The sequence below is a fragment of the Hyaena hyaena genome, unplaced genomic scaffold (assembly GCF_003009895.1).
Source record: "Hyaena hyaena isolate Hyena2069 unplaced genomic scaffold, ASM300989v1 scaffold_1330, whole genome shotgun sequence".
In the NCBI taxonomy this organism is placed as follows: domain Eukaryota; kingdom Metazoa; phylum Chordata; class Mammalia; order Carnivora; family Hyaenidae; genus Hyaena; species Hyaena hyaena.
In genome coordinates, this window is record NW_024081959.1 from 347100 (window position 1) to 373544 (window position 26445).

General features: G+C 34.7%; 1 long non-coding RNA gene and 1 other non-coding gene across 2 annotated transcripts; both read right to left on the bottom strand.

Moving 5' to 3' along the window:
* Positions 1 to 11433: 11433 nt before the first annotated feature.
* LOC120225122 lies at positions 11434 to 11540 on the bottom strand. The gene has a single exon (XR_005526741.1). It is a non-coding gene; the product is annotated as a U6 spliceosomal RNA (small nuclear RNA).
* Positions 11541 to 11736: 196 nt separating this feature from the next.
* Positions 11737 to 26139, bottom strand: LOC120225121. Its single transcript, XR_005526740.1, has 4 exons — positions 26129 to 26139; positions 21569 to 21572; positions 19189 to 19193; positions 11737 to 11845 (listed from the first exon to the last, which is right to left on the bottom strand). It is a non-coding gene; the product is annotated as an uncharacterized LOC120225121 (long non-coding RNA).
* Positions 26140 to 26445: the final 306 nt, after the last annotated feature.

The following is a 26445-nucleotide window of genomic DNA, read 5'->3' on the forward strand; positions in this document are numbered from 1 at the left end:
TTGGAACTGATTATAATCACTCTGACTTGGGTAGTCTTGGTAGCAAATAACTCTTTTTACATGTCAAGAGACAAAGCAAAATGGCTATCATGTTGAGGTTCTAATTTAACTTAGAATAATAATGCCACATAAAATTAAAAAGAAAAAAAAGAATGTCTATTATTTTATGCATTCAATCAATAGTATTGCTATAACTCTAGATTCAGAGCATTGTCTTGGTCAGCAAGTTAAAATGGGAAAGGTTAAAACTTTCTGGAGAGATAGACCTGGCGGGGAAATCATGCTCTGTGTGATGGTTAACTTTATGTGTCAACTTGGAGAGGCCATGTCACTCAAACAAACACCAGTCTAAATACTGCTGTGGCGGTATTTTTTGAATGAGATTAACATTTAAATCAGTAGTAAATGAGTAAAGCAGATTATTCTCCATAATGTGGATGGTTCTTGCCCAAACAGTTGAAAGCTTTAAGAGAAAAAAAAAACAGGGGCGCCTGGGTGGCTTAGTCGGTTAAGCGTCCGACTTTCGCTTAGGTCATGATCTCGCGGTTCGTGGGTTCGAGCCCCGCGTCGGGCACTGTGCTGACTGCCAGCTCAGAGCCTGGAGCCTGTTTCAGTCTGTGACTCCCTCTCTCTCTGACCCTCCCCTGCTCACGCTGTCTCTCTCTCTCTCCTAGAAATAAATAAAAAAAACATTAAAAAAAAAATTTAAAAAAAGAGAAAAAAAAAAACAAAAAACTGAGGTCACCCAAGGATAAGATAATTCTATTTCAAGATTACCTTTGGGCTCTAACTGCGACATCAACTATTCCTTGAGTCTCCAGCCTGTTGGCTTCCACTTTGGAACTTTCCAGCCTCTACAATCATGCGAACCAATTCTTTAAAGTCTTTCTCTTTACCTCTTCCCTTCTCCTTTCTTATGATGTAATGCTATGCTATGCTATGTTATACTATAATATAGTAGGAACAAAGTTTAAGCTATGTGGTCCATGATGAATACTCTACAATGTTTTTTAATGATGATGATGATATATACAATTAGAATAAAGTGGCTTAAATAACTGTATATATTTATTCTTATTGTAAAGTTCTGCTACTGATGCCATTGAATCTCTTCATATACATGTGTTACCAAGGAGGTTCACATTTTTCAAAAAATTCCTGATCAATTTGATTAATTAAAAGATTATTTTGTTTGTTTTATTTTGAGAAGCCAGAAAGATGTATTATTTATAAGCATCTTTAAGTTGGGTTCCATGGTGCTGTGAAGAGCAAGTCTCTTGATTTCCCATCCTCAGTGATGGAGATACTGCTAGGTCTAGGGGCTTTGCTATGACTCAGGGCGGAAATGGCAGAATGGTGTTAGGAAAGCCATTATCCTAAAAGTGAAAGACCATTTTTTTTTATCTACTCATCTGTTAATGGGCATTTAGGTGATTTCTATATTCAGTGAAATATTAATCAGCATTAAAAAGAAGGAAATCCTACCATATGAAACATTGATAAACCTGAAGGACCTTATGCTGAGTGAAATAAGCCCATCACACAAGGAAAAATACTACATGACTCCATTTATGTGAAGAATCTAAAATAATTGAACTCTTAGAAAGAGAGTGTAGAATAGTGATTGCCAGGGAATGGGGAGCAGGGCAAGGAGGAAATGGAGGGTTGTTAGTCTATTGGTATACAGTTTCAGTTACACGCAATAAATACATTCTCGAGATTTGCTGTACAAATTGTGGTTATAATTAACAATTCAGTATTGTTCACTTAAACATTGGTTCAGAGAGTAGATCTCATGTTAATTATTCTTACAAGGATAGCAAACAAATAAAAAAGGGGAAGAGTAAACTTTTGGAGGTGTTGGGTATGTTTATATCCTTGATTGTGACAGTTTCACAGTTGTAGGCATATCTCCGAATGCATCAAATTGTATACATTAAATATGTCCAGGTTTTTTTTTTTGGTGTATCAATTATACCTCAATGAGACTGCCTAAAAATGAAGGAACAAACAACTTCTTGAGGAAGAGACTCACAGGCCACCATGCAGTAAATCATAATGGAAGGAGAAAAGTTGAGCGGGGAGACCACAGTCAATCAATGTTAACACAGTGAGAAAGCGAATGTTCTGGCAGTCCAAGCAGACTAACATGGTCTGCCACTTACTGTTAGCTTGACCTGAAAAAGTCACTCACTTCTGCCTACTCACCCAACTATTTCTGTCATTTACAAAGGAAGATCATACCAATCTGACAAAGCTGTTGTAGCACTTAAATATTAATACCTATAAATATAAGGGCTCTGTCTGTATCATTCACCTCCAAATTCTAAGAGAATAGAAGTCTGCTTGGAATTGAGTCTCAATAGGATTTATTACTAATTAATGAATATCAGAGGCCTAGTACACTTAATTTCTTATAGTAGGTGATAAGGTTATGGTGGTTGCTAGCTCTACTCAGTGTGATTAAAGGTGAGCGGAGTGAAAACAATTTTTGTACAATATAGGATACCCTGGGAAAAATTCCAAATGGTACACATTAAAAAATAACAAAATCAGTAGTTCATACAGTAAATTGTGGTGTAGAAAAAAGAGGTCAGTGGGATTTAGAATGGATGGAAATGACATTATGCAAAAGGTGAGGCTTCTTAATGTCTGTAAAGATGAACAGCATTTGGAAAGAAGCAGCTATTTAATGTAATGTTTTCATTGTTAATAGTAAGAGAAGCATCAAAAATGCATTGTATTCAAATTGGAAAACTACGATAATTGTTAAATACCTTGTTAATTAAGTTCACCTCAGACAATCCTCATTGACTTTTAATTCTTTAACAGTAGTGTCACCAATGAAATTGCTTTATAGGGAAATGACTGCTACCAGCGGCAAGAGTAAAAAGTTCAAACTGGTTAAAACTTCATTTTCAGGGTGCCTGGATGGCTCAATCGGGTAAGCGTCCTGCTTCAGCTCAGGTTATGATCTCATGGTTTGTGGGTTTGAGCCCCATATCAGGCTAGCTGCTGTCAACCCAGATCCCACTCAGATCCTCTGCCCCTGCTTTCTGCCCCTCCCCCCTTTCAAAAATAAATACTCTTTTTAAAAAAAGCTCATTCTCAACCACTTGTAGTTCTGAAAGACTGAATTTTACTAAATGTGTCAGATTCACAGTAATTTTATTGAGTCCCTGGAAGGCTGTCACACTTTAAACATGAGGAGGTATTGACTTTAGTAATAGGATGCAACCTTTGTGAACTATATGAATGCTGATTAGGTTGTCTGTGGGATATCTGTATTTTCAGCCTTTCAAATTAGCTGTGTTTCATTCACAATTCCTTCAAAACCTAAGGTTTGGAGTGCAGTCATTCTTCCTAGTATATCTTTACAAGGAATACAGAAAGGGATTCTATGGTTTATTTCCATATATATGGAAGAAGATCTAAACCAAAACTTATTAGTATGCAAGTGATTACACTCAGTTCTCAAAGAACCTTGTTTTAATCTATTAATGTCTTCATATGAGCCTTTAACTTCTCTCATAACAAGGTAATTCAAAGTATGGAGATAAATCCTAAAATGAATTTCTAGTCATAACTTTTCAGGACAAGATCTTATCAGTCTCCTCCTGATTTGCATTTTCAAATAATTTTAGTATTAGCTAGGCCGAATATGGAATATTACATGATCATTGGCAAATATTCTCTCTTTCCTGAGATACTATTATTCTTCTCTACCTAATTGTTAATTTTGGTCTTATGCCTTAACTAACAAAATGTCATAGAAAATTGTTAAGTATCAGTACTCTTTTCCTTTACTTATCAGTCAGCAATTTTCCAGGACAGAATCCTTCTATTAGCCTAATTTCTGAAAGCAGTCACTGCAAAAGAGATTCACAGCCAACGCATGATCACTATGGAGCATAGAAATAGACTTTCCTTGTTGTAAGTCACTGAGATCTGAGGACCTTTTATCCCTGCAACATATACTACATTATTATGGCACATCAACCCAGACTCTTCGTCCTGGATTTATTCAGTCACATCACAACTATTTTGAATACTACACCATATCAGGCACAGCACTAGATACAGATGTTCTTAATTTTTTTATTATGTTTATTTATTTTGAGAGAGAGAAAGAGAGACAGACAGAGTGTGAGCAGGGGAGGGGTAGAGAGAGAGAGAGGGAGACACAGAAGCTGAAGCAGGCTCCAGGCTCTGAGCTGTTAGCTCAGAGCCTGATGTGGGGCTCAAACCCACCAACTGCGAGATCATGACCTGAGTTGAAGTCAGGTGCTTAACCAACTTAGCCACCCAGGCACCCCCTAGATGCAGAGGTTCTAATGCCAAGCAAAAGTAAATTTTTTTCCTGCAACTGTGGAACATAGCATGGAATGATCTTGCGTCATGATGATATTTTGCTATTGCACACTCTCTCTTTCTTTTTAAAAATATATTCAATATGCTGACTATCACAGAGCATAGCTCTCTCTGTCAAATTGTAGAAGTAGCAGTATCTGACCACTAAGGATAAAAGGAATTTGAAAAATGGAAGAGCAGAAAAAAGATAAGGCCGGAAAGAAGGTGGTATTTTAGTTCATACAGAAGGCCTCAGATGTTATTATATGTATCTCTATGAGGATTGATCAAAGCAGATGAAGTTGGAGCCCTGTTTATCTTCTCTTTGTCTTCCTCTCTACAGGAAGTTTCAAATTGTCCTTTGAGTTATTTTATTTTAGGCTGTACCTGAGGCTCAGCATTGAACTTCCTTATTCCTAAGTTTAGAATTAATAATATTTTCTTTTTTTATTCGTGGAATTAATAATATTTTCTAACTCTAAAATAAATTCCTATAAATACAGAGTTTAAATTATGCAGTAAATTATTATCCTGAATCTCTACAGTATTATAACAATAAATCTCTTTTTAACTGTAAATATTTTCTTCTAACTTGACTCATAAATTTATACAGATGATTTTCTATGTTATATACAATCTCTATATAATATCTACAGAGCTTCTCAACTTACAATGGGGTTACTTCCCGATAAACTCATCCTAGGTTGAAAATATTGTAGGTCCAAATGCAGTTAAAACATCTAACCTACCAAACACCATAGCTTAGCCTAGCCTAGCTTCAGTGTGCTCAGAACACTTATATTAGCCTACAGTTGGGAAGATTCATCCAACACAAAGCTTATTTTATAATAAAGAGTTGAATATCTCATGTAATGTGTTGACTACTGTACTGAAAGTAAAAAAAAAGAATGGTTGCATGGGACACAATGGTTGCCAATGTGCGAGTTGTTTACTTGGTGATCTCCTGGCTGCCTGGGAGATGCCGTGAGCTGCCCTGCTCAACATCACAACGTCACACACACACATCATACCTCATATTGTTAGCCCTGGAAAAGATCAAAGACAAAATTTGAAGTAAAGTTTGACTATCTGAATATCACTTTCCCACCATTGTAAGATCAAAAGGGTATATGACAAACCATTATTCGAGGATGGTCTGTATAGTCTGTTTATATAAACAGAGACATATACAGTAAAACCTTGGTTTGCGAGCATACTTTGTTCCAGCAACATGTTTGTAATCCAAAGCACTTGTACATCAAAGCGAATTCCCCCTAAGAAATAATGGAAACTCAGATGATTCATTCCACAACCCAAAAATATTCATATAAAAATGATCACAATACTGTAATATAATTCAAAAATAAAGAAAATATAAAATATTAAAAAAATAAACAAATTAACCTTCACTTACCTTTGAAAACCTTCATGGCTGGGGTGAGGGAGACAAGAGAGAGGAGGGTTATTGTGCAGGATGACTTTCACTATCACTAACGGATGTTGACTACAGCACAGTATTAATAAGATCTAGCCATATACTGTATTTAATGTAACTGGCAATAAGGCAGCAGAGGAAAGTCTCTAGCTGCAGACAGCCTGACCTAGAGTCAAGCAAAGCTTATTCTTGTATGGAAAAGCAATGGACTGTTGCTAGGTGCTTTGAAGTGACAAAAAATATACTAGTGTCAGTTGTGGGTACCTTCCAACATTCTGAAAAATCATTGATTCCTGCCAAACACCATAGCTTGAGACTGAACATCTGAGCATAGGAGATAATCGCCAAGTCCTACAGTGAGCAAGGGAGTGAATGAGCTAGCGACAGAGGGAGAGAGAGAGAGAGAGAGAGAAAGAGAGAAGAACCATTGGCTCATTTGTGATCATGTGAAGTTCAGTGTCATGTACTATTCATATTGCAAGACATCTCTCATTCATCAAGCTAAAATTTATCAGAAATGTTTTCTCATCTTGTGGAACACCCTCAGAATGCTTTACTCACAATCAAAGGTTTTACTGTACTTTATTGTGTATTATATACCTATCTATATCCCTATCTACATATCATCTATCTATCTGTTTTGATCTAAGTGTCCTAAAAAATTTTTTTTCCTTTCCTTTTTTCAAAATGCGTATTTATTTATTTTGAGAGAGAGTGTGTGAACAGGGAAGGGGGCAGAGGAAGAAAGGAAGAGAATCCAAAGCAGGCTCCTCACTGTGAGCACAGAGCCCAGCACGGTGCTCGAATTTACGAACCATAAGGTCATGACCTGAGCTGAAATCAAGTCAGATGGTTAACTGATTGAGACAGCCAGGTGCCCCATTACAAATTTATTTCTAATTTTGTTTTTCTTAAGAATTTTCAAATCCTGACAAATGTTTACTTCTGAAAGAGGTAAAGTGTGGGCTAATTTTTTTTCTGTATTTTCCCAATATAATAAGGAAGTAACAATTGGCACTGCTGAGAATCAAATCATTAGAACATAAACATTGTTCCTCATGGGACATAGTCAAGACCATCATATAGTAGCAACTATGATTAATCCCCTCCTTCTGAGCAATGATTGCTTTTTACCAACATCACCTCTTGCTCTGACTTAGTCCTCCTTCCTCCTGGATAAAAATTATTAAATCAATGAATTAACACATTTCTCCATTTTCTGACAGTATCCTGTCCAGAACAGGTCCCTACTTCTCTGGTGTCTCCACAAAATTACTGACTGGTACCCCAAGCCCCAGAAGTCCTTCGCACTTCCCCTTCCTGAAATGCCCCCCTCAACTCCTTCTCATGTGTGTTATCCCTTACTTTAGAGAGCGAAACAAAAACTGCCTTTGCTTAAGTGCAAGAGTGCCACTTTCGATTTTTGACTGGTGGATTTCAACAATAATGATATAAGGCTGAAAGGAATTCTTTTACTTAATGGCTACACACATACACAGACACACACACACACACAGACACACACACATACATACACACTCATAGACACTGCTCTAAGTGTCAATAAGTCTGTATACCACAGAGAAAAAGTTGTATTTTATGCAAAAAAAGAAATCTTTCTGAGGAAGAACATTCTAGTACCATTCAGATTTTAAATGAATGGAAAATGCTCCTTTTATATGTTTCAAAACATCCGAGGAGAATCCATTCGCTTTTGGCTGCCTTACAGGATTGGTCGTGTAAGGTGCTAAGCCATTTTAAATGATGCTGGGAATACAAGTCAGTGGGCACAGAGAGTCCTGAGATGATCAATCATATCGCATTTACTGCTAAAACCAATATTTCCATTGTTTATTCTTTCTTGTTATTTCAACCTCATGCTTCCCTGGCAGAAGCAATGAACTGAGTGGGACAGATTCTGAGAATTTTACTAGCAACAAATACATGTCAAACATTCTTCACCCAAAGTATATATTCCAATGAAAAATAAATAGAATTTATGCATTTTCCCCAGGAAGAATAACAATTTGTGAGTTAGTTTAGTTTCCTGGTCAGAATTCTGTGAATGCTTTCTACTAGAGTCACAACTTGAGATTTGTTACTTTAAGGATATAAAGGAAGACTATAAAAAAGATTCATAACCTCAAATTACATTAACTGTACATTAAGGAAGATGCACAAATCCCAAGAAATAATGAAATGTCAGGGTTAGAATCATCCTTTTTCAGGTTTAGTGCTCAATCTCCTATGATCTTGCATAAAATGCTATTGCTGTTCACCTTGCTATTAGGAAGTACAATTGATTTGCCTGCAATATTTATTAGTGCATTAGTCATGTACATTAGCACCAAAGTGGAAACAAATAATGCTTTACTTCCCTAAGTCTGTGGCAAGCCAATGCAAGTAAAAATGTAGGTACCCATATAAATACAAGTGTGACTCATGGTCCTGAAATATCCTTACTTTACCCAGATTTACCAGAAAATTTAAAATATTTTAAATGTTTTATTTTTATTTCTGAGAGAGAGAGAGAGACAGCATGAGCAAGGGAGGGTCAGAGAGAGAGGGAGACACAGAATCTGAAGCAGGCTCTAGGCTCTGAGCTAGCTGTCAGCACAGAGCCCTACGCAGGGCTCGAACCCATGAACGGTGAGATCATGACCTGGGCTGAAGTCGGACGCTTAACCGACTGAGCCACCCAGGTGCCCCCAGAAAATTTTCAGTAAACATTCCAACCATTTCAATCTTTGATGAGTTGGAACAGTTCACATTAGTCAGGTTAATTTTTGTGCTTTCAACTTGGTGTCCTTTTGATGAGTTATCAACGAGTTCATGAAATGAATCAAAACTGAAAGGAACAATTTATCTGATATTAATAAATATGATAGATTAAACCCTGAGGCTTTCATTTGGCCAAATATTTACTTCAGGTTATCATCCCAAATTCTTCTTGAGACTTGGTTCTTGTTTTCAAAAAAGAGAAAGAAATATATCTTCAGTCAAATATAGGTAAGTCTGAAGACCCAATGTTATTAAAAACAATTGTCTCTACCGACACTACCACCACCACTGCTACCGTGTCTGTGTCTATACCTAATTCAAATCAACTTTAAACAGTTCACTCCATGACAACCTATTTCAATTTCTGTCTCTGGTTACTGACATACAGAATTTTTCTGCGAAAAAACTAAAACTGGCTCTTCCCAAAGGACTTTGGAGTTCCTGAATTCTTGCTTCTCATCATTCTGAGTTTTTTTCCAGGAGAAATCTTACCTTGTGCCACCATACCCTGTCTTCTAACCTTTCAATAATTCCCCAAGTCGGTTAGCTTCAGGACTGCCCACTCCTCTACTTTATAGGGGAGATTGGAGCAACAATAAAGAAGAGTTGATGGTGTTAATGCATGGCATTGGTAAAACAGCTTTATAAATATTGTGTGTTTATGTATTTTGTGCTAGGATCCTATCTTTTTAATTTTCTTTTCATTTTGATTTAGTGCTATGTTTTTTCAAATAGTCCTTTCATTTTAGTATTTGAGACTTTGTGAGATCCACACTGTCCAATCTAATAAACTGCCACCATTTATTAAGTGCGTAATGTGTGCCAGATCTCGATACATTTCCTAAACTTCATAAAGCCTTTGCAAGACAGGCATCATTATCACATGTGGCATATTATATTTTGTAAAAATAGCCAGAATCATACCTCCAATTAGACATGCTTTTTGCAACATGACTTTGCCATCCCTTATCAAATTGTCCCAACTATTCTCCACTCTTGAGTCTGGTCAGACCCTGTGTTCTAATAAAGAACATAGAGGGGCTGCACTGTGATATTTTTTATAGCCCTTGACTAACCTAGCAACTTCTACTCCCTGTCTCTTCCTGTCTCCTGGAAACCAGTCACCATGTAGGATTTGTGACGTCCCTAAATCCACTGTAGCTCAAGAAACTTAAAAAGATCCTGAAGGATGAAATACTACATGAAGAGAGGCCAAGGAGCATTAAGATGGCAGGAGAGTCATGAAGAAACCACCAAAACCCAGTCAAATGCCAGAACACAGGTGCCAAATATTGTGAATCAGAGACTACAGTTCCCTTGCACCAGGTCCAAATTCCTCTTCTGTGGAATTGTGAACTTATGAAAATAGTTGTTACTTTTTATCTGTAAGCTTGGGATTGTTGCTTAGGCAGAGATAGATCGCTGAAACCCCACCATTTTGAAGACAAAACCAAGGCTCAGGGAAGGTAAGAAATTTGCCCAAGTCCACACAAGTCTAAGGTTGCTAAGCCCAGGATTTGCATCACATTCTCTTAAATATATATATCCCATGGTCTCAACCACTACATACTGCAGAACCTCAATGTATATCTAAAAATATTTTTCTAAAGAGACTCAAGTTGTAAGTAGTACTACAGGGAACACGTTACTTAAGAGAATAATCTCAGTTTATGGTCTACAACATATGTGTGTTTATAACCAAGCAGATGCTCTTAATTACAAATTTATTTTATCTATTTATTGAAACAAGCTGACATAGTCTCTACTTAGAGATACATTAGTTTAAAATACGTATTTTAAATGAACAGAACTGCAAGATTTTCTTTCTTTCAGAAAATAGGTGCTCCTGCCTGACTCAGTGGTTGAACATCTTCAGCTTAGGTCATGATCTCCCATTTTGTGGTTTGATCACCGCGTAGCAGTGTGCTGACACCTCACACCCTGGAGCCTGCTTTGGATTCTGTGTCTCCTCTCTCTCTCTGCCCCTTCCATGCTCATGCTCTGTCTCTCTCTCAAAAATAAACATTAAAAATTTTTAAAAATATATTTATTTATATTTTCACCAATTAACTCTAAATTTCCAAAATGTACTATAATATTTCAGACCAAATTTACCTAAATTATGCTTTCCTATAAATTATTTCTTTAGTGCTCAGCTATAAAAATAAGTCAGGGGTACCTGGGTGGCTTAGTCATTTGAGTGTCCTACTCTTGATTTTGGCTCAGGCCATGGTCCCAGGGTGGTGGCATCTGGCCCCATGTTTGCTTAGTATTTTCTCTCTCTCTTCCTCTGCCCCTTTGCCCTGATTGCATTCTCTCTTTCTTGCAAATAAATAAATAATAAATATTTAAAATATTTTAATAAAAGAACACAAGTTAAATGAAAGAGAGGTGTTAGATAACATTTTCTGAGATCTAGGTAAATTGACAAGAAGAAATAACTGAAAAACTGAGGCACCTCAAACTCCAAGCTTCTTTTCTCACACATGTGTTCCTATTTCACACATGCCTTCCAGGTCTGACATCTAGACCCATGTTCAAATTTCAGCAACCCACCACAACAACTAGAGCAAAACTCTCGTGACCAAACTTCCATCAGTCTTGACTGAGGATTTAGGGAACACAAGTTGATGTGTATTTGCACTCAAAATTCTTGTTTCTCAGAGTTTCTTCATCTATCCTTGGACTTCTCTTTGAATTTTTAGCTCACCTAGAGCCTAGTTTTACTAAAACTCTCTGTTTTCAATCTGTCTTTCTTTTGTTTTTCCTTTCATGAGCACACCAAAGTAGTGATCCCTCAACTTTTATTTTATTTTATTTTATTTTATTATTTTATTTTATTTTATTTATTTTCTGCTTGCTTTCTGAAATATATGGCGCACTTCATGAATTTCAGTGTCATCCTTATGCAGGTGCCATGCTAATCTTCTTTGTGTCCTTCTAGTTTTAGTAAATGTGCTGCCAATGTGGGCACTTAATTTTATTTCTTTTAGTGAAACACATTGTTATTTAATTTTTTTTATTTGCAGTTTGAGTTCCTGCCTCTACCAATTCCCAGAGGCCCTGATCTTCTACCCTAAGTGATGCCATAAGAACATTTTCCTTATCAAGAAAATTCTCCCTCACAGGAACTTTGATGCTAGCTGTGAACACAATAATGTACTCACCATTTGTTTCTTGATTCTGACCACTTTCACTCTGAAGCCTTTGGGGAAGTTACTTAACATGGTGTTAGCATTCACGAAATAAATATTGAATAGCAGCAACCTCAAAATGTTCCTGAGAAAATGAAGTGGAATAAGGAAGATTAAGCCTAATAGAATGAACGGACTTCAACAGTCATTTCCTTCCTACTGATCTCCTGCAACCTTTCCTCATGCCTTTCTCCCAGCTATTAAAATCAATCTAGAGCATTTCTTCATCTTTAAAATAAATGTTACACAGGATCAACAGAGCTTCCTGTTATTTAAAAATAGCTTTTTCTTATCCTCTTATTGCCTATTAGCTTCCACCCCAGTCTGTGGATATGCCTGATTTCATATATAATGTAACCTATTCTCTAGGTATAAATGCATGAAAGTAGGAAGAGTTCCTTCATTCTATTTTTATCCTGTACTCCTCAACTCTTGAAAAAAGAACTGTACCCTCAGAACACAGTTTTAAATTATTCTGTTAAATTGACCATGTACAGAAATCATTCTACACTGTGTTTTTGCAGTGAAATTTTATTTTTTTCCACAAACAAAAATTATACTTTACAAAGGTATAAGAGAACATCTTTGAAATAGTTAAAAGTTAAAATAAAGCAATCTTATCAGGCGCAAGATATTTTCTTGGTTTGATTTGGGGTTTTAGAAAAATTTGTACAGATTATTATAATTAACACAATTATAATTATAATCAAAATAATTGCAATGCTTGTTCTCTGTAAATTTCAATGAAGTGATGGAATTTTTAAATCTTTATGCTTTGATTAAATATATTTAGCTTTTTTGTACTCCCTACATCTATATTACTATGACCTATTCAAAGCAATCCAGAAGTTAAAAAGTCATGTGAATTGAAGATGTGCACAGAAAGAAGTCAGGAAAAGAAAATATGAAAGATATATCATCCTGAACATTCCCTGCCTATTGTATGAATAAGAAATCTCATCTGCTTGGAATTACAAAAGGTGTTGAGGTATCAAATTGAATTATCCTGAAATACCTGCCAGAGTGAGGACAACAACTGTTTGTGTCCCGCACCACTGCCAACAGAGGAGAGAAATTGGTGAGACAAGAGATGAGGAAACAATAAAGGAGCACATGCAGACAATGTTCCTTACTTCTCTAGGCAGCGGGGCCGGGGAGGGGGGGGAGACAGGAAGTAATTGTATGGCCTCGAGTTATGGAAAGGGTAAAAAGTGAATGGAAATTTTCTTTAAATATTTAGCATTATGAATGCCTGAGGTAGTGTTTATTTACTTTTAACCTTTAATATATTAAACTAATAAAAAGGACACACTCTAACTTCAGACACAATTTTGCATCTCCAGATGCGATTTTGGGGCTTACCAGTTAAAGTATACAATGATGGGTGAATATAAAACTGCTGCAGATTAGCCTTTTTTTTTTTTTTTTTTTTTTTTGCTAATGCTAACACTAATTTGCTCCCATGTTTGATTTGGCTTCCATTTGCATCAGGTATTCTATACTTGCCTCCAAGCTCCAGAGGCATCTGGGATTCAGAAATGGCTAATCAAATCATTTAATTTCCCAGACTGCGTTTAATTCAGAGACGTGACCATGACCTAATTTGTTCCAATGAAACAAAATCTCTGGAGCTACTGGACAAAGAACCTTCATTTATTTATGTGTTTGTTTACTATTGCTGAGAGGAGTAATATTCTCAAAGGAGAGTTGCTTGTGCAAAACAAAAGCATGGCTTTGCCTCCCCAACCAAGGGACCAATGTATGATTTTGTTGTTCCACTTTTCTGCAGAGTCCTTATTGCATCTCTGCCTGCTACCAAATTCTCAACGATGATTGAATCTGCAAAGCCTTAAGAGCCAACAGGAAGGGTGACCTGTATTGTTGCATGTAACAGGTAGGATTCCCTTGCATGGTTCACTCAAAACAGGCAAGTGAATTAGAAGGCGTCAGAGATGGTATCTTAGCAAAAGTGTATAGAATATACACACAGTTTAATTTTGAGAGAATATGCAAATGTCCCTAGAACATTGAGTGACACAGGATTTTATTGATGCAGCAGGTTTTTGTAACTTCAAATAATTTATCATTAACCCTCTTTGCATGTGTATGACTACCAAAACATTCAGAGTATCTGCCCATTTCTACTTTCTAGTTCTTATTAGATTAGTACTTGAAAATAGTGGAATAGTATAATATGCTTTGAAATGGTTATATGGTCATAGTCCATGTGAATAAATTTTAGACAATGAAAGACATAGCTCAGATGAAAGCAAACCCCTTCTGTAGTTGATTGTTATCAGAGGGAAATAAAAAAGAAGAAAAATCCATTTCCAGAAGAATAGATACATATCAGGTGGTAAAAGACTGGACTATTTTGCTTTGGAATAACTAAATACTGAGTACTAAGGACTGGAATAATTTTCTTAGTAGAAAATACCCATTCTGACACAACTGTTACTTCTGATAATTATTCTTCAATAAGTGCACAATAATTGCACTTCTTCTAGTAGAGAATTAAATGGAAATGCTATAGGAATCATTATCACCGCATCTTTCATATTTTTGATAATAGCTTAAGTTTTGGAGTTTCCAAAGAAACTATATTGTATTCTGTTTTTGAGGGGAAAATTACATAGAATGAAATACACAGACCTTATGCATACAACTGATGAGTTTTTGTAAATGTATATACCCAAGCAATCATCTCTCCAAGTAAGATATAAAACTTTTCTACCTCCCAAGAAATTTCCATCATTTCCTTCCAATTATATCTTTGAACATCTTTGAGCAACTCTAGCATCTTACTTCATTCATATCATAGCAAAACTTCTTTAGATATGGGAAAATAAGGCTATTTTTTTAAATGCCTGACTATTGTTTTTCTTCCTCCAATTTTTCAAATCTCCCTCATCTTGCCTTCCAGTCCCGCCTATCCCACTTCACTTTGGAAAATTCCATTCTGATCTATCATCCGAAATTAGTGATGCCTGTATTTAAGGAGGCAAATAATGTGATGGTATGTAGCTTTCAGGAGATACGTTGTTTTACAGAATGGATGTGCAGTCTTCCAGTCTTTGCTCAGGAACCTGTGGCTACTTAGATATATGAGCTGGATGCCATTGTAATCTATTGATCAGTATAAGCTTTACTGTTGTCAAGTGATAAATGAAATTTGACCCTAGTTTACCTCAGGGTAAGGCCAAAAGGATCGTAAAGAAAGCTGTTGGTAGTATTTCTGTCTCTGAATATACTATTCGAAATAAATATGGCAGTTCACTTAGGTTGAGTACAATAAAAAAGGAATAGATATTACGTGGGTAATATTTCTAAAAGAAGAGATTATCATCATGCAGAAAGAGTACGTACTAATTTATCACCTTCTCTGACCAAATTATTCAGACATTTATTAACTATCTGGTGCTGAAAAACTCAAGTGTACATTTCAATTATTTTCAGATTTGGGGAACAAAAGTTTTTGCAAGGAGGACCCGTTTGGAGGAAATCTGAGTACAATGTTAAAATAACATCACAAATAAAAATTGATACCAAATGAATATACATGGAATGTTATTTATTCATCTCAACATTGACACTACTTATGCAATTTAACAAATATGTATTGAGTTTCTACTTATACATATGGTTGTGTGTTTAATGCTAATCTCATATGTAGCTCCACATAAAAATATTATTGACACCTTTATTAGGCTATAGTAGGTGTTGTAGATAGATATTGATTTTATGGAATGCCTCTTTTAATTCCTGTAAGGAAGGCGCAACTGCACCAAGCATTCCCATCTATTTCTTACACATTTTTCAGGTCCCATGCAATTACGTCAGTCCAAATTACTACTGTAGTCAATGGGCTGGGGCAGAAGTGACTTATTTTGCTTTTAGCCAAAATACATAAAGCCAATGTGTAATACTCCTGCTTTTTCCTCTCTTGATGATGCAACCCATTTCTAATATATATGATTTCTGATATATGTGATCTATGATATATGACATACACACAATACACACCCATTCAACTTCTCGGTATGTTCGATTATGCTTTTCTCACTCCCTTACAGTTGTTATTGAGAACATTTCTCAGAAAAAAATTTCTACATGAAAATCTCTGTCATAGAGGCTGTTTCCTAGGGAATTGGACTAGATTAAGGCATCTCTATTCACTGTCCACTTCTCCAGCTTTATCATAGTCCACTCTCTCCCTGGTCATAGTATCCAGTGACATTTCAATTTCTGGGGCTTGCAGATGTTTCCTGGTTTTTGCCCCAAAGACTTTCTCTTTTCTTCACATAGCTAAAGCTAAAATGCTAAAGCATTTTCAAGTTTCAGGATTCAGTGTGCCCTTCCAAAATAGCCATCTTGACCATCATGCACTTGCTCACCATCCTAGTATGCAGGATGCACCTCGCTTCTGTTTACATCCTATCTTTAACACTTTATCCATCTCCGCTTTCACTGTATGCGTGTAGCAAGTGAATTAATACTCTATTAGATAGTGGGGTTTTTTTTGTGAAACATAATATATATCATTCAACAGAGGTACTGGTTTGTTTTTTTTTTTTAATGTTTCTTTATTTATTTTGAGAGAGAAAAGAGTGCAGAGGGAAAAGGGCAGAGAGAGAGAGAGAAAATCCCAAGCAGGCTCTGCACCATCATCATGGAGCCTGATGTGGGGTTCCATCTCACGAACTATGAGATCATGATCTGGGCCCAAATCAAATGTTGGTCACTTAGCCAACTGAGACACACAGGCGCCCCCAACAGACACACTTTTATGAGTGAAAGGGTACTAAAAATTCATAACAATGTATACTTTTTGGAGGAGTTATGTAATAGCTAACAACTTGGTAGTTTATTAAAAGACTATTTTAAGAAACAGTTCTTCATAGTATAATAAACATAACATGTGCATTCAAACAAAACATATGCATTTATTAATCAATCATTAAAAATAATATAAGGGGTATAATAATTATGGTGTATAGTCACTAAATGTTGGTTGAGTCTATCCCTAATACTATGTCACTAATACCAGATTGTTTCTCTGAAGCATATATTTTGAGATATTCATATTTTTTTCATATAATTCCCTGCAATCCTATCTAAAGTTGAATTTTAAGGTTACTAAATGTGATTTATACACACCATTAATTAGGTATTCTCTGCTGATAATAATGGTTTTAACTGGGGCACCTCGGTGGCTTAGTCGGTTAAGTGGCAGATTTGGGTTCAGGTCATTATCTCATGGTTCCTGGGTTTGAGCCCTGCATTGGGTTCTGTGCTGACAGCTTAGAGCCTGGAGCCTGCTTCAGTTTCTTTGTCTCCCTCTCTCTCTGTCCCTCCTCTGTTTGCACTCTGTCTCTCTCTCTCAAAAAAAAAAAAAAGAACATTAAAAAAACAAACAAAAAATAATAATAGTTTTAACTGATACTCTATAGATGCTGTAAAAGTATTGGTAAACTCAGTGCATATTCTGTGAAATCAAAGATATTCTTAATTATAATATTTTTTATATTTAAATGTGTAAATATTTCAATCCAATTATTTATTTTAATAGGCATTTACCATTGGCCTCCATTCAAATTACCTTTCTTCAGAAATTGCTTTTATGAGAAAATTCTCATAAATCCATTTTCCCTCTATTTATATTTTACTCAGTTTAAATTCTGCAAATAATAAGCCTTCTCATTTTTCTTCAATTCCACTACAGAATGTAAATTTATTCATTTAGAATTATGAATTCCTTTAAAATATTTTTTACCAGAAGTTGAGAACTTCCAAATTGCAACTTGGTAATTTCAAGTTCAATCCAGTATACCCTTTGAGCTCTCTTGCTTTTTACAGAGATACATTACAATGTCTGCCTGTTTGCAAAATTGTCAATAATTACATTTCCCTAAAAGCTTTGGAAGTGAATTGTTCCTGCGTTGCATTTGCTGAATACTTTGATTAAAGATTTCCAAATGTTTTTGTATAAAATACAAACAATATTCAGAGGATTCATTTGCAAAAATTCAATATCACTGTTGAACACTTGGGTTGATTTATAAAGTAACTCTTCAAGTTGCAAAGACTGTCTTTTATAAAGTATATCAGTTGCTGTATCTCCTTGATCTTCTCCAATCTGTGATCACTCCCAGTTTTTCTTTCCCTTTCATGATACGTAAATTTTCAAAGACGATCAATGAATTATTTGTGGAATGTGACTAAATTTGGATATGTCTGGTATTTTCTGACCAGAACGCAGTTCTGAACTTTTCAAAAAAAAATTTTTTTAATGTTTTATTTATTTCTGAGAGAGAGAGAGAGAGAGACAGCATGAGCAGGGAAGTGTCAGAGAGAGAGGGAGATACAGAATCTCCAGGCTCTGAGCTAGGAGGCTCCAGGCTCTGAGCTGGCCATCAGCACAGAGCCCCACATGGGGTTCTAACCCACAAACCGTGAGATCATGACCTGAGCCGAAGTCAGACGCTTAACCGACTGAGCCACCCAAGCACCCCTCAGTTCTGAAATTTTGACAAGAATACAACAGAAATGATGGTATGTCCTTTTCAGTGCATAATATCGGATGGTCCAGGATCTTGACGTGTCTACTGCAGATAATGTTAACCCTGATAGGTTTCTGAAGTTGTCTGCCAAGTTTCTCCACTGTAACATTTCTATTATTCCTTTTATAATCAAAAATGCCTTCAAGAAGATGCACTCAGACCCTGCAGATATCCTATTTTCAAATTTTGGTCACTGATTTTACCATCCACAGGTGGAGTTTGCCTGCAATAATTATTAACCTAATGTTTGCTGAATAGTGATTTTATCTTTGCTTTATTCCTTGTATATTTTAAAATTTGAATTCTTTTATAATGGAAAGCTATCCCTCCTCTCCCACATCTTTTATTATTTAATTATTATTGCATGTAAGTATGAAACATAGATATTGTTTTATTCTATTGGTTATAATTCAATACTAAAGTTTGTTTTGTTCCTCAAATTGTTCCAGTTTGGCCTTGGGTAGTTTCTTCAGGTTGGCTCCTTTGTCTTTTTGACACGATCTCACTTTTTTTGAAACACTGCTGTGTTTCTGGCACCATAAGATATTTATGCTTACTTTGTATTTTCACTAAACAGCTCTGGAATCAAGTACTTCTTTTAGTAGCTATGGTATTTTTCACTGGGGAATCATATTTAGAAACCATGATCTAGAAACTAGTTGTGCACTGGTACTGGAATTTCATTGGTTTGGGGCTCTTTCAGTGGATTAAGCATAGAAATGTGTGTGTGTGTGTGTGTGTGTGTGTAGTATGTGTGTATATATACATGAATATATATATGTACATACACACAAAACTGCATACACATACACCCATATCAATCTATCAATATATATAATATATATGATATAATATATTTGTGTCATACTGATACTTCTGATTCTAATTCAGTGTCACCAGAATTATTCTAGCCTCCTTCTTTTCATTACTTATAATATTATAAATAATGAAACATATTATAAATAATATTTATATTTACTACTTCTTTCTCCAACAGTGACAAACACAATTCTCTTTATCTACAATAACTTTATGTATTTTTATCCTCATATACACATAAAAGGGTTTCAGAATTTTTACTTTATACCGTGCAGAAAACAAATTTACTAACTAGAGTATGTAATATACTTTAAGTATTATAATGCATGTATATATTTAGGGAGATTATAAATTTTAAACACAGCTGCTATCAAGAATTTCTATTAAGCTTTATGTACCAGGACTTCAGTAGAAAGAGTATAGAGTAACATGGCATAAACAGTAGACAGCCTGATAAATTTCTAGATTCAAGCACAAGTATAAGGTATCATTTTAGAAGATGTCCAGTACATCTTCAATCACTCTTCTAAGAATATACACAGTTCATCACTTGCCTGAGCTATCAGGTTGAAAGCTATCATTAATGTTAAATTTACCATAAGTGAACAAAAAAATAGCATAGGAAGTAAATACCATTTCGTTTATGCTTATTTGTTCAAAATTATATTTCAAATCATTTAAGTTATAATAAAAGTAATAGTACTGAATTGCAATATTGCTAAATGATAATAGCAAATAATAAGTGGCAAGTCCCTATTGCTTCTGTTGGCTTACTATCCTAGCATCAATCATGGTGAATTATTTTGATATTATAAATGGAAGTATAAGACATAATACTACCACCATGAAGAGTGAACCATTCCTCCAGCAGTTTAGTGTCTTATAAATACCTCCCTTATAATTTTTGAAATCATTACTATTCATGACATGGACAGGCGACCAGAGAAAAAAATTAACATTTAATTCAATTGTTTAATAGAATATTTTAGATGTATTACATGCTCAGAATAATGACGCTGGGTTATTGAAAGTAATGTCAATTCATCTTTCATCCTTCAAGTTTACTTTGTCTTCCATGAAGTATTTTACAGTTTGTTTTTAACAATCTATTTTCCCATTTCAATCCAAATTTTCACAAGGTGGAATTAGACACTATAATATCTTTGGAGTTGTACCTTAATTGTGTTTTCTCATATGAGAAATAAATCTCATAATGCTGGTCATATTAAATATTGAAAAATCAAAACATATTTTCTGCTCTATATGAAGAGATTATGTTTCAAAATATAAGGATCAACATACGATACATATCTATAAATTCTAATGTTAGAAGGAATATTTCACACTTGTTGAGAAGTTGAGAAATATGTGGAATGGTTGAATTGCTCTATTGTACAAGTGAAACTAATATAACTACCTTGGGAAAAGAAAGGACATCTTTTAATCACTTTATATATTAGTTTTTTTGTTTTACTATCAAAGAAAATTATGTTTAAATACATATTCAGGACTAGTGATAATAAAAGGCACATTTATGTTTTTTTACAAGCTAAGAAGTCAGAAATTAATATATTTAAGGGCACCTGAGTGGCCCAGTTGGCTGAGCATCTGACTCTTAAATTTGGCTTAGGTCATGATCCTAGGGTCATGGGATTAAGCCCCATGTAGGGCTCCATGCTAAACTTGGAGTATGCTTAAGATTCTCTCTTTCTCTCTGCCCCCTCCTCAGCTTGTATTCACTCACTCTCTCTCTCTCTCTCTCAAATAAAGAAAAAAATAATAAAAAAGAAATCAATATATTTCTTCAGATAGAGCTGGAAAATAAGAGCATTTTGTTACTTAAGAAGAGGAAAATAACTTTTAGACAATTTTTTACTTCAGAATTTTATTTCAATAATAAAACAATCCTAGGACTACATCAATAGTGGTTTGAGAGGCCACTATTTAGTTTATAAATATTGTGATGAAAATCCACATTTTATAAACCTGCCTCCTGAAATTGAAGAAGCTTTGTATGATATACTGTTTTGATGCCAGTAATTCATACTGCATTTGTATGTACAAAATCAGCTACACAACTTAGGCAATGGGAAAGACAACTAATTTATCCATGTCTACACTTGGAATGCTAGGATAATGCTAATTTAGATAATTTGGACCCAAAATAGAGCCCAGAAATAGATAAGCAATTCTCCAGTTGCTGACAAATACAGTGATAACATCACCAATCCATTTTAGCAGTTAATGAGCATAATGAGAAAAACTAGACATATATTTAAATGATTTTAATATTTATTGAATTACATAGTGTTTCATGAAAATTGTGCTATGTTTTAAAAATATCCATTTATATTTACATGGGATTGATATATAGAGTGAATATATAAGATTGACAGTACAGATGGGTATGAAGGAAAGAATGTTATTACTTCTCTCTATATCTCCAGATTCAAAAGTATTAATAATGAATTTCCATTCTTGTGACTGTACAAACCAGTTAAAGAAAAAGAGTCATTAAATTACCCTTGGAAAATTATTTTTGAAAAATGTGTCCTTATTCAACTTTATGCTGAGAACAGAGATAAACAATTTTTACAATATCTCACTTTATTCTCAAAAGAACTCCTCGAAATAGATAATATTATTATCCTCATGTTATAGATGAAATAATAAGTACGAGTGAAATTTAGTAATTTCTGTAGGGTCACACAGCTATCAGATAGTGGAATTAGAATTACAACTGGTCTGTCAGTTTCCAGAGCCAGAGTTTTCTATATATCGTGCAGAGTGTGTGAGACTTGCTACCAGTAACTCTATCCCTACAACCTCCTGCTCAGAAATTCCATTTTCATATACTTTTGGTTTAGTTTAAAATATAGCAAATTACTCTATTGTATTTTGTAGAAAATAAATTTAAGTAAGACATGAAAAAACAGTGATTGAAAGCCAGAGAAAAGTTAAAATTGTTTGGTTAAAGAGCATCATTCAAACACAAGGTATCCTGAAATTCCTATTTCTTACATATCTAGGACAAACCTTGGACAACACCATCCTTTAAAAAAAGAAGGCATCTATTTCTGTGGGCATGGCTGCTCTGTCAAGCACTGATATGGAGGAAGGAGACTTATGCCATGCAATGAGGGTGCTGGCATCTGGTAACCAACTAAATATAAATTCTAGCACAATAAAACTATGTGAACATCTGGAACAGATGAATAGCCTATAAATATTACATTGTCCTGAATAGAATTCCGAATACCACAAGCTCCAAAGTACTAGGAAGTTGATATTAGATAAAGCATAGATGAAACTCCATTTAAAATTTATGTAAATAGGGGCGCCTGGGTGGCTTAGTCGGTTAGGTGTCCGACTTTCGCTTAGGTCATGGTCTCGCAGTTCGTGGGTTCGAGCCCCGCGTCAGGCTTTGTGCTGACTGCCAGCTCAGAGCCTGGAGCCTGCTTCAGTCTGTGACTCCTTCTCTCTCTGACCCTCCCCTGCTCACGCTGTCTCTCTCTCCCTCTTTCTCCTAGAAATAAATAAAACATTAAAACATTTTAAAAAAATTTATGTAAATAAATTTATTAAAATAAATCTGTAGGCTTTATAATATATTTTGATGAATATAGTTACTTGTATTATTCTGGAGACTAAGTAACCAATTTGGACACTGTTCTAATTCTGAGGACTTTAAAGATACAGCGTCTAAAAATGGCATAAAATCTTTTCTCTAAGCAAAGGATAAGCATTAGTCTTTAATTTAAAGTAATAGTATAGCTTAAAATATTCTCATACTTCTACTCTTCTTGCATATTTTAGTGCCTATTGGATTTTAATTCCCCACAAAGTTACTTGTTGGCACAGAATTAAGAAATGAGTTGTGAAAATAATATTAACAAGCTCATGTAAAATTTTGTTTAAAGGGCAAGAGAATATTCATATAGTAGATTGTTTCTGATCTATCTTTGTTGGTGTATAAGCTTCTTGAAATCTCTTTGCTGTCATGATTTGTAAAGAAAATTCTTAAATGGCTATTTAAATAAGTCTTTTCTTGCTCTCTTCTTTTTTTAAATATATAGGTCTAATGAGGTGCAAAGGATACTGCATACTGTCAAGCTTATCTAAAGCAGACCATCTTCATCTCTCCTTCATGCCACAGTGAATTAAGTAGATAAACATGTCATGAGAAATTAAGATGGATGATAAGCTTGCTGGCACCATCTTGAAGGCACAAGACATCATCACCCTCTCTGCAGGTATTTGGCTAAAATACTCTATCCTCACATTGTCAGGTAGCACCTTGAAGAAATATCATCCACGTTGTTGAAAGCAAAGAGAAAGTCAAAGATAATATGACTCATAGTTTACATATTGCATACATAATATGGTCTTGATACGAACTTGAAAGGACTGAATAAAATATGCACAGTACTTAACACTCATTTACAGACATTAGTTCAACCAATATATAATGGAGGAGATAAGAATTTTTTCTTTATAGATGAGTTTACAGGGAAAAAAAAGAAAAGATAAATTAATTGCCTTAAGTCATACTTACTTTCAGTTAAAGATCTAAGGCCAAATGCATTTGGCTGTCTCTATCTGTTTAGATCAGACAAAGGGCAGTCATTCCAAATATAAATATAAAATAAAGATGAAAAATATAGTTTTATCATTTTCTACATGATTCCAAACCATGTAGCAAGGAGGAACTGTCTGTAGACAACTATTTTTTTTTTATAACAAAGCCAGTTATACTTATTATGGGAAACTGACTGTTAGAATGGTTCTCATGTCATTTCAAAGATTAGCTCCAGCTCAGATATTTCATTAAAAAATTTTTTTTTAACATTTATTCATTTTTGAGAGAGAGAGACTCCAAATGAGGGAGGGACAGAGAGAGAGGGAGACACAGATTCTGAAGCAGGCTCCAGGCTCTGAGCTGTCAGTACAGAGCCCAATGCAGGGCTCGAACCCACGAACTGTGAGATCATGACCTGAGCCGAAGTGGACGCTTAACTGACTGAGCCACCCAGGTGCCTCAGCTCGGACATTTCATTGGAAGGTACAAAAAGAAACAACTAAAATAAGAAGCTCTGTTAACCTCTGCTGAGGATATATTTCACCACCTTTTCTTTTCTTGAAGAGTGCTTACACAATTGAAAGGTTTATTCTTTGTTCTCACTTGTCCCCACTTCACTACACATTTACACTTGGGAAGTACTTAATATACATTTGGTAGTCAAGATGTTCTGAGTTAGATTGAAATGAACTAGACTATAGCACACATAGATATCACAAAAACATATGTGTATATGTGTGCATTATGTGGCATATACAATATTATGTCACACATACACTTATACACTTATATGTATGTTCTCATAACTTAGAATATTTCATATCTCACACATACATATGAATATACATAAATCAAACCACCCTGAATTGCTTGCCTTTTTACTCTCCTCTAACCTCCTGTCAGTTCTTTCATTGTTTTTAACCTAAGCAATGTGTATCACCTTACTATCTCATACTACTACCATTAAGATTTGAATTTAACTTGTCAAAGTTTTGTGTCTTGAGTTTTCAAGTCAAATGGTGGACTTAAAAGGTATAGACTATGCCATGAACACTTATTCAACTTATTGTGTCATAGCACTATATGCATATAACTTTTTGCACATGGAAGAAAATAAATATTATTGATGAGGTGATAGTGTTTGTAAAGAATAAAACTATTTAGTCTGATTATATTCACACTATCCCTTTTTCCTATACATGATGTCATGAAGATAGGCAACATAGAATGAATAACAAACCACAATATAACTTTTAGTCATGTAAACTGCTGTAAGAAATGGAGTATACTGACTGATCTTGTTTTGCATAGGTTGAGTCATAAAATTGGAGATATATTTAAACACTTTGATTTGAAATTTACCCTTGAAATTCCTATTATGCTAACCTTAGAGGAGTGGTTGGCTCTCTTTGGATTTTGTATGAAAATTCTTCACCCTGGCTGAGTTTTGCAAATACTGACATAATTTTATGAAGAAAAATGCTGCAGCCACATCCTATAAAAACAAACAAAAGTGCTGGCCCAAACCCATTGCTTAGCAATAACATGTTCTTGGTCTGGAGCAACTTGAATTATTTTAGTTTATAATATTTATAATGCCTTTCAAGATTTTACATATTACAAAGACATGTTTATGACTATCAATTATAGAGTTTTATAATTAATACTGATATGATTTTCATCCCACAACTCTATGTAGACTAGGAAGTGAAAACATTTGATTCTATAATATATTTGCAATTGAAGAAACACATATTGCTAGGCTGTTTAAAGATAACCTTTGTCTGGCTGTTTGTTTGTTTCTACCTTTGGTATATCTTACAATTATTTTTCATAGATTTATAGAGGTTTTTTAACACCCCTAAAAATCCTATATTTTAGAACTAATTAATTTTGTAGTAGATAAGTGACTGTAGTGTGATGGATAGGGTATGGAGTTTATAGTCAGAAGATATTGGCTCAAGTCCCTGAGTCAGAAGACATTGGTTCAATATTCTTTATTAATTCCATAACATATTTTTGTGAGTATGAGTGATTTTGATTGTAAACATGAAAGAATAAATTAATAATAACAATACTGGTAGTAGTAATAGCAAGTAGTAGGATAATATTTATATAACATTTGTTGTACTTAAGCTGTAAACTTAAGCATTCAGGTAGATTTAGATATATGCAATAGATATACATACATAGCTTGTAAAAAGACTTTAGACACCACTAAACACTTTTAAATATTAGTATATAGAGCTTATGCAGAAAAATAATAAGCATATTTATTTGACAAATTTTCTGCCAGATATTGATCAAATGCTTCAATGACAATTATTAATTTAATAATTCTTATTATATTTTTCATTTTGCAAATGATAGAAAGTTTCAATAACTGGTCCAAAATCACACATCTTAGAACTCATACTAAGTCTGAGTATGCTTTTCATGTCTATTATGCCTAAAACCATGCTTTTCATGCCTATTATGACACTTTTAAATGAGATCATCAGTGATGCAGGGATTAATCAGAAACATTTCACACACTGATATCATGATTCCATGGCACCAGTCATTCATTAGTCCTCCTCATGCATTGGGGATAGATTCCAAGACCCAGTTTTGGATGCCTAAAACTGCAGACGCCAAAGAGTCTCAGACCCTGTAGATAGTGTTTTTTGTATATATACATACCTATGATGACATTTAATTTATAAATTAGACATAGTAAGAGATGAC